The sequence below is a fragment of the Loxodonta africana genome, chromosome 9, assembly GCF_030014295.1.
Source record: "Loxodonta africana isolate mLoxAfr1 chromosome 9, mLoxAfr1.hap2, whole genome shotgun sequence".
Classification (NCBI taxonomy): Eukaryota; Metazoa; Chordata; class Mammalia; order Proboscidea; family Elephantidae; genus Loxodonta; species Loxodonta africana.
Window position 1 is genome coordinate 75,162,205 of NC_087350.1, and position 13,733 is coordinate 75,175,937.

The window sequence follows — 13,733 nt, forward strand, 5'->3', positions numbered from 1 at the left end:
GTGTATGCATAGGACATACACAGTGAGAATTAAGGAAAGCTGCAATTCAGTGGGTACACCCAGGACACACCATGTTTAAAGCAACTTGAGCTAAGCTGAGCATTTCAAATTGTGAAATACCCATTATGCCTTTTCAAATGCCTGTATCACTCCAGATCTCAAAGTATTGAACCATTTGTTAGGAAACTTCTGTTAAGCACTAAAAAATTAATTTCATAGAGCATCCATAAATAAGATATCTGCAACAGTCTTTAGCAAGTGATGGAGTGACTCGGGGCTGGTGACATCTTTGGAGAATTCTCATAGATGGTTTGAAGTAGGACATAATGTCTGTTTTGTAACCAAAAGAATATGAGAAATTTAACCTGTATACTGCAAACTTCCCAGTAAGTGACGTTAACCTCGTGAAAGGAAGGATTCAGCTAACAATGGCTCACTGACTGGGCGAGGATTTATGTTACTCCTAAATGAACACTCAGGGCTTTATGCTGTGACTCAACATTCAGTGAACACAAATAAGCTCTTTAGCATAAACAAATGTGCCACCCTAAAGAGAGATTTTGATAACACTTCAGCATCCAGACTCTGCACCACTTTTAGAGTAAACCACCATTTATTCTTTGCCCCAGGAAGTCTGCAAATCTCCCTAAGGTTCAGTCTTGCTAGAGGCTTACTCATATTTTTTGCAAGAGTATTGCCAAAGTGACTCTTAAATTGCAAACTCAAGTAGAAACAAATCAGGTGGATATAGTACTAAAAAAAAAATCTGATAAATGCCACATTGTTGTAGAGCTTACAGATTTACCACAATACTGTCTAGAGTTTTATTAAGCAGAAACAAGGTTTGCCATAATTAAGATACAGATGCTATATATGAGAAATCTAAACCAACGATTATTTTAGGGGGTTAAGAAGAACATCATAATGGTAAAGCATAAAGAGCAGTAACAATTTTTTAAGCTAAAACACAACAACCATTCCAACCCCACCTCTACCAGAATAAAGAGGTGAAATTTTTACAAATCTAACCCAGCCCACAAAACAAAGTCAGCTGTATTGGACAAAGTCAACTTTGTGTTAAAATTAGTAAACTGTTAATGAAGAAGGACAAGCCTAAACCTAAGCCATTTTTAATTTGATATAAAAAATGAATTTCTGCCAAGATTCCCAGTAAATTTACAATCTTTACAAGTGTTGTTTCTATGCTAAAAGGCTCTCATTTATAGGTTTTTATTTCTTTGTTTGTTGTTTTTCTAAGTACACCCAGATTATTTAGCTAACTATATTTGACATCTGTACTTTTTGGGAATAAAGTTGATGAATAAATTTTTCGGTTTTCATCCAGATATGCAATATTATATAGACTATATAATGTCCTCACCCTCCCACAGATAGACATGATAAAAATAATTCCGATACCTCTTCTGGCATGTAACCCCTCCAGGCACTTAGTGTTTATTCTTAACTGTACTGGAATTACTCACATACGGGCTTTTTGCTCCTACCAATACTAAATTCCTTGAGGGCTGCTCCTTTTTCGTACACTAACTTACATGGAGAAGTTCAAAGATAAGTATGTCAAATAATATAGCTCAAGTCAAATAGGAGGGAAAAGACATAAATGCAACACAAGGAGAAACAACTTAGAAAGTTATAAACATACCAAAGTTTAGATGCATTTGAAGTACCATGGGAATTTTGGGGACAGTCACTTTTAACTCAGTGCATCAGGAGAAAGCTTAATTAATAAAATCTGTGCTTACTCTTCAAAACCCTGGTGATGTAATGGTTAAGTGCTAAGGCTGCTAACCAAAAGGTTGGCAGTTCAAATCCACCGGGAGCTCCTTGGAAACTCTATGGGGCAGTTCTACTCTGTCCTATAGGGTCACTATGAGTCGGAATCGACTTGACAGCAATGGGTTTGTTTTTTTTTGGGTGCTTATTTCTTGAAGAATACTTAGAATTTGGACATGTGGGACAGAGGGCGAGGAAGGGGCATTCCAAGCAAAGGGACAGAATGAACTGTGTGGAGTTGGAAAGTATAGTATAGCAGGATATCATGAAGAGTTCCATGTAGCCGGAGTCACTGGGTGGTGCAAATGGTTAATGTGCTCAGCTGGATGGTTGCCACCCAGAAGCTCCTTGGAAGAAAGGCCTGGTGATCTACTTCAAAAAATCAGCCATTGAAAATCCTGTGCAGCACGGTTCTACTCTGACACACATGGGGTCACCATGAGTTGGAGTTGGCACCAACTGGTTTGCTGGTCCATTTAGTCACAGCCTATATTACATGAAAGGAAAGAGATGACAGCTAAGTAAAAAAAAGTAAGTTAGGTTCAGACAATGGAGGATCTTTAATATTAGGCTGAGACAAGTGGACTTCATCTGACAATAGAGATCTATTGATACTTTTGAACAGTGGAATAGCAGAATGAAGCAGGGTCCTTTTGGAATGACTGCTTTGGCAACAACATGTAGACAACATTGGAAAATACAGGAAGAGAGTTGAAATTACGGCTTTGATCGCTGATGGAAGGAGGAAAGGCTGCAAGAAATAGTGTAGTCATCATATCAGCAGGACTTGGCAGTTAATGGAGTGTGGGAGGCAACAAGGAGTCAGGCTCTCCAGTTGCAGGCCTGAGTGTCGGAGAAGATGATAGTCCGTTCATGAAAGCAGAAAAGGCAGTTTATGGGCTAGAAAATATGCTGATCAGTTCAGAGTCTTACATGGCCTTTTAAAATCTGTTTTGAATACCCAGGTCCAATCCAGCAGGTATTAGGAAACATGGAGCCAGGGCTCAGGCGTGTGACTGAAGCTAGTGGGAATCCTGGGCAGAGAGGTGATGCTATGTATTGAAGGAGGTAGGCGGAAAAACTGCTGTTGGGAGAAAAACACCCGGCATAAAGAGTCCCAGGGAGTTGCAGTATAGGATTTGTAGAGAGGTGAGGTGGAAGATAAAGAGATAAAGGTGCCCTGAAGCAAAGTCATGCAGGCCTTTGAATGCCATTCTATAGATAGAGTTTTGACTCTTTGAGATGAAGATTGATATGAGTTCACCTGCTGGGTCTAGCTGCTTGCCAGTAGTTATCAGAGAGGGGGACAGAGGCTGATCAGTGCCCAGTCCAAACCATGGGAATTAGCATTTGTCTATGTGTCTGTGTGTTTTAATATCTGGTGAAACTGAATTTATGTAGTTTACTTTTTTCCAGTATTTTTAAAATTTCATTTTCATTTTTCAAGCTCATTTGATAGCATTGCAGTTCTCATCTCCTATCATTTACAGAGACATCCCAAATCTGTGGTTCTTTTGGAGTATTTGTTTCAAAATCTGAATGGGAGGTGATGTGTCATACAGAGTATTGTTTAAATTTTGAGTGTTCTTCCATCCTGGACACATTGTCTATCTCATTTCTCTTCATATTCTTTCATCCCCCTTATCTCCCAGACACCAGAAGGGTTTTGCCTTGTACCATGCTGCAATTTTCATTCCGTTTTCAGTACTCACAGCTCAGTTAATTCACCTGAGGCAACATTTTCCTGTGCCTGCACATGAACGCTCTGCCTCCTTCTCGTCTCTTCTAGCTCTTCTTTAGTTATTCAGGAGAATCTCAACAAGTCTGTGTGTGTGTGTTACAATGGTATACCCCAAAACTTTGAGCACAGCAACTCACAGACTTCCCTAGGAGCATTTTCTTAAGACATGAACTTCAAAGAATTGATGCCTTCAGCCCCTAAAGACCATCTAGTCACTCCAATCTGAAAAAGGGACTCACAGGTCTCTATTCTTTTCTTAAACCTGCTTTTCTGATATATATAATATTTAAAATTATAATAACAGTATTTCCTTACCTTCCTAAATAGTTTATATTTCCAGCCCTAAATTTTGGCTATGGGTTTTTTGTTTTCAGTCTTGGAAGCTAAACACCACTTATAAAATCTTTCTCCAGGAATATGTGTTTGGATGAAAGCCTGTTGACGTCTACAGTAAGATTTGTGGTGTGTATTTATACATGGTCTTTCGGAAAATTGAGTCCTGGCTGCATAAGTATCTGTAACTATGATATCAGATAACTTATAATGAATGTAATAGCTCCATTTTTCTTCTTGATCATAATTGTTTAGCATGTTGACTATACATTTAACACAATTAATAAAACTGTTAAGAATTAAGAGTGCTAACATTTTATCACCATTTCAGAATTGAGTTTAATTGGCTTCAGCCAACTGCTTTGAATCAGAAATAAAATTAAAAGCAAAAAGCTGAACAGGACAGACCAATTTATGATTCACCACATATTGACGCAGCCAAGGGAGACTGGGATTTTTTTTTTTTTTTTCTCTCTAATAGGGGTCGGAGGGAAGGAATAATCTTGTTGCTGACTGGTCCTGCAGATAACTCCAAGGGAGAGGGACTGGCCTGCTGTGCAAATGAAATCCAAAAGAATGGTTCTGTCCTCACTTAACTAAACTATTTTTTGCCAGAATAATTTATTTTATACTAAAAGTAATAGATGTAGCTTCTCACAGCCTCCCACCATCCCTTCCAGGAAGTAAGTGCCATGCTTCAAAGTGGGTGGGCTCTTGAAGCATGAGACCATGAAACCACAAATTTATGAGCAATATATTTAATAGAGCTTATTTGGGTATTTCTCTAACATAAAACTAGCACTATTCATTATAGGCGATACAGAAAATAGAGTAAAGTAGACAGCTGAAAGCAAGCACCCATTGCCTCATCATCCAAAGTCAATTCCTCTTAGCATTTTGGGATGATTGACAGGTGGATGCAGACTGCCCTATTATTTTATTCAACCAGATCTCCATTTGCTCTCTGTGGTCTAAGGAGTAGATCTGAGCATTCATAGAACCTTCCAGTCATTGACATTAATTCTGCTGGGGTATAAGACAGGATGAGAAAATCATTTTGCAAATTACAGAGTACACTGAAAAATAAAGCCCCACCTCCCTCACAGAGTTGGATTGACCCATTTGAGAGGCTACATGAACCCTCAAAACAAGCAATTTGCTGATTTTAAAGTGCTTTTTAGTTCTTTTCCCGCTTCTGTGTCTCTGGTATAAAAAAAACAAAAATTCCAGCTCCTTAGAGGAGGTAAGAGGTTACCATCATTTTTGTACAGGCAAATTACAGTGAAGCTTTTGGAAGAACACTCCTGGTGAACATTCAAGTAAATATCAAAAATTAAATAGACCTGCTGTGAAGGCAAGAGCAAACTGTAACCAGAAATATTGAAGTAAAGGGCACGGGCATGATCCCGGTAGGGAATGAGAAGCAGTTCCCAAAATAATAAAAACCACATTTATTGGTCTTCATATTACAGCACATTGCTGTTCAATAAAAAAAATATATGAATTCATATAATAAAAGCTGGCCACAAACTATGGAGGAGTGCTAGGCACACAAGACACTGAAAAGGGAGCTTGAGGTGAGGGGAAAGAAAACTGAAACACACCAAACCATTCAGTTGCTCATTCATGATTTATCCAATAACTGCAACTTCTTCTCTAGGCACCGTGCTTGGTGGCTGGGAATTTTGTAGTGAGTGAAATAGATACTGTCCTTGCAACAGGGTGCTTAGTGGGAAAGAGACATTAATCAAAAGAGCCCAAGGATGCCCTTTATCACCACTCTTATTCAACACTGTGCTGGAAGTCCTAGCCAGAGCAATTAGGCTAGATAAAGAAATAAAGGGCATCCAGATTGGCAAGGAAGAAGTCAAAGTATCTCTATTTGCAGCTGACATGATCCTATACACAGAAAACCCTAAGAAATCTTCCAGAAAACTACTGAAATTAATAGAAGAGTTCAGCAGAGTATCGGGATACAAGGTAAACATACAAAAATCAGTTGGATTCCTCTACACCAACAAAAAGAACGTAGAAGAGGAAATCGCCAAATCAATGCCATTTACAGTAGCCCCCAAGAAGATAAAATACTTAGGAATAAATCTTACCAGAGATGTAAAAGACTTATACAAAGAAAACTACAGTACACTTCTGCAAGAAACCAAAAGAGACTTACATAAGTGGAAGAACATACCTTGCTCGTGGATAGGAAGACTTAACATTATAAAAATGTCTGTTCTACCAAAAGCAATCTATACATTTAATGCAATTCCAGTCCAAATCCCAAGGACATTCTTTAATGAGATGGAGAAACAAATCACCAATTTCATATGGAAGGGAAAGAGGCCCCAGATAAATAAGGCATTACTGAAAAAGAAGAACAAAGTGGGAGGCCTTCCTTTACCTGATTTTAGAACCTATTATACTGCCATAGTAGTCAAAACAGCCTGGTACTGGTACAACAACAGATACATGGACCAAAGGAACAGAATTGAGAATCCAGACATAAATCCATCCACATATGAGCACTTGATACTTGACAAAGGCCCCAAAACAGGTAAATGGGGAAAAGACAGCCTTTTTAACAAATGGTGCTGGCATAACTGGATATCCATCTGCAAAAAAATGAAACAAGACCCATACCTCACTCCATGCGCAAAAACGAGCTAAAAATGGATCAAAGACCTAAATATAAAATCTAAAACGATAAAGGTCATGGAAGAAAAAATAGGGACAATGTTAGGAGCCCTAATACATGGCATAAACAGTATAGAAAACATTATAAAGAACGTAGAAGAAAAACTAGATAACTGGGAGCTCCTAAAAATCAAACACCTATGCTCATCCAAAGACTTCATCAAAAGAGTACAAAGACTACCTACAGACTGGGAAAAAGTTTTTAGCTATGACATTTCTGATCAGCGCCTGATCTCTAAAATCTACATAATACTGCAAAAACTCAACTGCAAAAACACAAATAACTCAATTAAAAAATGGGCAAAACATATGAATAGACACTTCACTAAAGAAGACATTCAGGTAGCTAACAGATATGTGAAGAAATGTTCACGATCATTAGCCATTAGAGAAATGCAGATCAAAACTACAATGAGATTTCATCTCACTCCAACAAGGCTGGCATTAATCCAAAAAACACAAAATAATAAATTTTGGAGAGGCTGTGGAGAGATTGGAACACTTATACACTGCTGGTGGGAATGTAAAATGGTACAACCACTTTGGAAATTGATTTGGCGCTTCCTTAAAAAGCTAGAAATAGAACTACCATACGATCCAGCAATCCCACTCCTTGGAATATACCCTAGAGAAATAAGAGCCTTTACACAAACAGATATATGCACACCCATGATTATTGCAGCACTGTTTACAATAGCAAAAAGATGGAAACAACTAAGGTGCCCATCAATGGATGAATGGATAAATAAATTATGGTATATTCACACAATGGAATACTACACATCGATAAAGAACAGTGAGGAATCTGTGAAACATTTCATAACATGGAGAAACCTGGAAGGTATTATGCTGAGCGAAATTAGTCAGTTGCAAAAGGACAAATATTGTATAAGACCACTATTATAAGAACTTGAGAAATAGTTTAAACTGAGAAGAAAACGTTCTTTTGTGGTTACGAGAGGGGGGAGGGAGGAAGGGTGGGAGAGGGGTATTCACTAATTAGACAGTAGATAAGAACTACTTTAGGTGAAGGGAAAGACAGCACACAATACAGGGGAGGTCAGCACAATGGGACTAAACCAAAAGCAAAGAAGTTTCCTGAATAAACTGAATGCTTCGAAGGCCAGTGTAGCAGGGGCAGAGGTCTGGGGACCATGGTTTCAGGGGACATCTAAGTCAATTGGCATAATAAAATCTATTAAGGAAACATTCTGCATCCCACTTTGAAGAGTGGCGTCTGGGGTCTTAAATGCTAGCAAGCAGCCATCTAAGATGCATCAATTGGTCTCAACCCACCTGGATCAAAGGAGAATGAAGAACACCAAGGACACAAGGTGATTAAGAGCCCAAGAGACAGAAAGGGCCACATGAACCAGCGACTACATCATCCTGAGACCAGAAGAACTAGATGGTGCCCGGCTACAACGGATGACTGCCCTGACAGGGAACACAACAGAGAATCCCTGAGGGAGAAGGAGAGCAGTGGGATGCAGATCCCAAATTCTCATAAGACCAGACTTAATGGTCTGACAAATGGTTAATGTGCTTGGCTGCTAACTGAAACGTTGGGAGTTCAAGTCCACCCAGAGGCACCTCAGAAGAAAGGCCTGGAGATCTACTCCCAAAAAATCAGCCATCAAAAACCTTATGGAGAGAGGGAGTCCAAGATGACAGAGCAGTCAGGTGCTTTATGTCATACCTCTTAAAAAAAACTCATTGCCATTGAGTCAATTCTGACTTATAGGAACCCTATACAAAGACCCAAAAAAACAAGCAAATCAGATATATGGACAGTCTAGGAAACTTAAGCATCAAAGGCAAGGCCGAAGAATCAGACTGAGCAGCAATGGGAAGGAGAAACAATTCAAAAACAGCAGAAATGAAGAATTACGGATTACCGGCACCCTGCTAGCTGTACTGCAGAAGTCAGACGTGCTGAGACAAGTAGCAGCATCCCCAGCCAAAACCCACCCCACCTGGTGCAGCTCAGCAGAAGCAACTCTGCACACATCCCCAGAGTCAGCCGGGAGTGATTCCAGCCCTGTGAAAGTTAAGTACACCCATCCAACCCACGACACACTCCCCTCTCTGCCAAAGCCCCACTGGCCAAAGAGCACTCCACCCCTCCTCACATATACCCCTCCCAACTCTGACACCAGTCTGGCAGCATTCGTCACCACCATGTCCCCTAAGCCAGGAACTCATGGCTCTGGTCTGTAGGTGCCCATCCCTTAGCCCAACCACCAGTGCTGGGGGTCCACAGATTTCCAGCACCCTCAACACCCTCCAATCACCTGCACCAGTGCCTTCCTGGCTGAGCCAGCACAGTGTGGCCAAATTGGGTCAAGGTGGGAAGTGTTCCCAGCTGAGGCCTACTTTGCTTACAGCAGCAGACCTGTGGCATTTGACACCACTCTGCTCCCTAAGCTGGTAACTCCCCACCTGGCCCAAGGTACCACCACGTCACCAGCCACTGGCACAGAGGGCCTATGAACTTACAGTGCCATGACCCCCTCTGATCACCCATGTCAGTGCTTTGCTGGTCAAGTCAGTGCAACGCAGCCAAATTGGATCAAGGTGGGCTACATTCCCAGCTAAAGCCCACTTCACCTACAGCAGTTAAGCGGAAGCTGCAGACCTGTGGTATTCACCACCACCCCACCCCTTAAGATAGGAGCTCAACCGCTCATGCCAAGGGGCTGAGGGCTAGCAGTACTGCCCACTCCATCTAGCCACCCATGATGTGGACCTGAGGACTGGTGGTACCCCTGAATCCTTCCGGTCGAAGGCACCAGGTGCCCAAAGACCAGCTGCACAACTTCCCCCATGGTGCACTCTAGGAGACAGGGGCATACTCTCCAACCAAGCACCTGTGGGAAACCAGCATCCCCCTGCCTCTCTCCCATATTGTCCCCCACTGCAGCCAGAGGCTTGTGTCTGCTCCCAACACCCACACAGAGATCTGTTGGTGAGAGTCTCCACACCAGCCACCTGGCAGCTGACAACCTGAACCCCTTTGCTCTCACCATCCAGCAAATAGCAGAATGTACACATGACACCTGACCCAACAACCAGGGAGAATACCCCCTGCACCCACAGTCAGGTGATCAGCAGGACAGATACATTACCTCACCAGAAACACCACCTACATCATCAGCACTGCAATAACAGTGAACAGGGACCCATGCTCACACAACTAGTCACTGCTCTGCCCACCTGGAGACAGGAGGTAAGAACTTTAGATTAGTGACCAGAGTAGCACACACACCCAGCCTACTTGAATACCTCAAAAAAAAAAAAAAAAAAATTCAGGATGCAAGAAACAAGCATACAATAAATAAATATACTAACTTCTTGATGTCTCAGAGACAATAGACAGTACCAAATCACATAAAGAAGCAGGACAAGATGGCTATAGCAAGACAACAAAATAACCAGAAAACCTTCCCAACGAAGATAAGGCAATGGAACTACCTGACAAAGAATTCAAAAGACTAATACACAGAGCTCTCCAAGAGATTAAGAAAGAGATCAGGAAAAACACAGACAAAACAAAGGAAAACACAGACAAAGCAATAGAAGAATTCAAGAACAAAATGACAGAATAAATAGGCTACTAGAAACCATACTAAACAGCAACAAGAAATCCAAAAGATTAACAATAGAATTTCAGAATTAGACAACTCAAAGAAGGACATAGGAGCAGAATTCAGACAATGGAAGACAGAATTGGTGAGATTGAAGACAAATCCCTTGACACCAATTTGAGGAAAAATAAGAAAAAAAAGAAGAAAGCTTAAGAATTATGTAGGACACTATCAAGAGGAAAAACTTACATGTGATTGGAATTCCAGAACAGATGGGATTAATGGAAAACACAGAATTGTTGAAGATTTACTGGCAGAAAACTTCCCTAATGTCATGAAAGATGAGAAAATATCTGTCCAAGAAGCTCAACAAAGCCCATACAGGATAGACCCCAAAAGAAAGTCACCAAGACTTATCATAATCAAACTTGCCAAAATCAAGGACAAAGAAAGAAACTTGAGAGCAGTTAGGGGAAAACAAAAAGTCATCTTCAAAGGAGAACCAATTAGACTAAACTTTGAATACTCAGCAGAAACCATGCAGGCAAGAAGGCAATGGGATGACATATACAAAACCTTGAAGGAAAAAAACTGCCATTCAAGAATTACATGTCCAGCAAAATTGTCTCTCAAATATGATGGTGAAATTAGGACATTTCCAGATAAACAGAAATTAAGAGAATATGTAAAAACCATACCAAAATTACAAGAAATATTAAAGGGAGTCTTCCAGTTAGAGAACCAACAACGGCAGACAAGAATTCAAGATTAGGACACAGCACAGATCAACCAGATACCAACCGAGGTAGGGAATTCTCAAAAATAAATCACCTAGAAGACTGAAAATGGGGAACAAGAGATGTTGATTATATAAACAATGATGTCAAAAAAATAAAAAGGGGGAATAAACTGTGTAGTTATAGAACTTCCATATTGACAGGAAGACTGATTTTTTTGTTTTGTTTTGTTTAGAATTTTAGATGTTCATTTTAAAATAAGATTGCTGCAGGCAAGAATGAAACAGAACTTCTGGTAAATTATATATCTCAGGAAAATATTGGATAGATTCGAGAAAAAAGCAAACTTAGAGGTCCATGGGCTTCATTTCACTCTTGTGAAGGCTAAATAGGTGGTAGGATAACACCACTTTTCTTCCACAAAAGAGCAATCTCTTCCTTCAAGGCTGAAATCCTTTCTGCCTGGACTTGGATCAACTCAGTGACTTTCTCTTTTGCCACAATATCCACTCTCCGAGGGCCCTGGAAGACATTGCCCTGCTGGTTCTGTAGTGTATTCAATCGAGAATCAAGCTGTTGCTTCTCAATACATAAATCATCCATTTGATGAAGTTTTCTGATGTGTTCTTTTGTCTTCATCATCAGTTCTCATCACATTTGAACAATCCTTGCCTACCAGTTTGGGGAGATGTAAAATGTATTAAATGAATAAGAAAAGAAATAGAGAAAAATGAGCATCGAAATTTGGTCAAAACCATAAGGCAAATGGAGGAATATGCACATATGACGATGCAATCAGAGGTCAATGTAGTTAAACATATAAATGTAAGCATGCTGAAGAAAAAAAGACTGGTTTAAACTTAGGAAAATAAAGGTAAATTTCAAGGTAACCACAAAGGAAGCTAACAAACCTACCCATAAAAAAAAGAAGAAAAAGACTCAACAAACACAAAATCAACAATAATGAAAGAAGGGATAAGAAAACCCATAAACAAAAAGAATTCAGCACAGAAAATTAACTGGAACAAAGAAACTTTCAACACCACTTAAAAAACAGCAGCAACAACAACAAAATGACAGCAGTAAATTCATACTTTCCAATAATTGCACTCAATCTAAATGGCTTAAGTGCACCAGTAAAGAGACAGAGAGTGGCAGAATGGATTAAAAAACACAATCCATCTATATGCTGTCTACAAGAGTCACACATAAGACACAGACATAAACAAACTAAAACTCAAAAGAATAGAAAAAAATATATCAACCAAATAATAACCTAAAAAAGAGCAAGAGTAACAATAAAGCAAAATCTACCATAATGGATAATGAAGAACACTATATGAAGAAGGAAAAGGGTCAATACACCAGAAGGATATAACCATAATAAATATACACATGCCCACTGACAGGGCTCCAAAATACATAAAACAAACCCTAATAGCACTGAAAAGAAAAATAGTTCCACAATAATAGTAGGAGATTTCAACACACTACTTTTGATGAAAGACAGAACATCTAGAAAGAAACTCAGTAAAGATACAGAAAGTCTAAATGCCACAATCAACCATCTTGACCTCATAGATACACACAGGACACTCCACCCAACAGCAGCAAAGTATGCATTATTTTCTAGCGTGCATAGAACATTCTCCAGAATAGACCAAATTTTCAGCAACAAAGCAAGTCTTAATAAAATCCAAAATGTCGAAATAACACAAAGCATCTTCTCTGATCACAACACCATAAAAGTTGACATCAATAACAATAATAGCAAGGAAAAAAAATCAAATACACTGAAACTGAACAACACCTTGCTTCAAAACTATTGGGCAATACGAGAAATCAAGGATGGAATTAAAAAAAAAATCTTAAATGAGAACGAAAACACTTCTTACCAAAACCTTTGAGACAGAGCAAAAGCTGTGCTTAGAAGTCAATTTAGAGCAATAAACACACCCATCAAAAAAGAAGAAATGGCCGAAATTGAAACATTAACCCTACAACTCGAACTATTAGAAAAAGCAGCAAAAGTCACCAGAAGAAATGAAATAATATTACAGAAGAAATAAATGAAACAGCAGACAGAAAAACAATACAAAGAACAAAAAAGAACAGAAGTTTGTTCTTTGAAAGGATCAACAAAATCAACTAACCATTGGCCAAATTGACAAAAGAGAAACAAGAGAGGAAACAAATAAACCAAACAAGAAATGAGATGGGTGATATCACAACAGAATCAACTGAAATAAAAAGGATCATAACAGAATACTATAAACAATTGTACTCCAACAAATTTGAAAACAGAAAATGGATAAATTTCTAGAAACGCACTACATACCTAAGCTAACACAAACTGAGGAAGAAAAACTAAACAGACCCATAACAAAAGAAGAGATTTGAAGATGTAATTAAAAAAAAAAAAACTCCCACCAAAAAAAAAGCACTGACCCAGACAGCTTCACTGGAGAATTCTACCAAGCTTTCAGAGAAGAACTCTCACCAATACTACTCAAACTATTTCAGAGTGCAGAAAAAGAAGGAATACTCCCAACTCCATTCTGTAATGCCATTATAACCCCAATACCAAAGCTAGGAAAAGACACCACAAACAAAAAACTACAGCCCAATATTTCTTATGAATATAGACGCAAAAACTCAACAAAATTCTAGCCAGTAGAATTCAACAGCATATCAAAAATAGAATACATCATGGCCAAGACAGATTCAAACCAGATATGCAAGGAAGATTCAACACTAGAAAAACAATGTAATCCACAACATAAGTAAAACAAAAGAATCACATGATCATCTCGATCGATACAGAAAAGGCATTTGACAAAGTCCAAG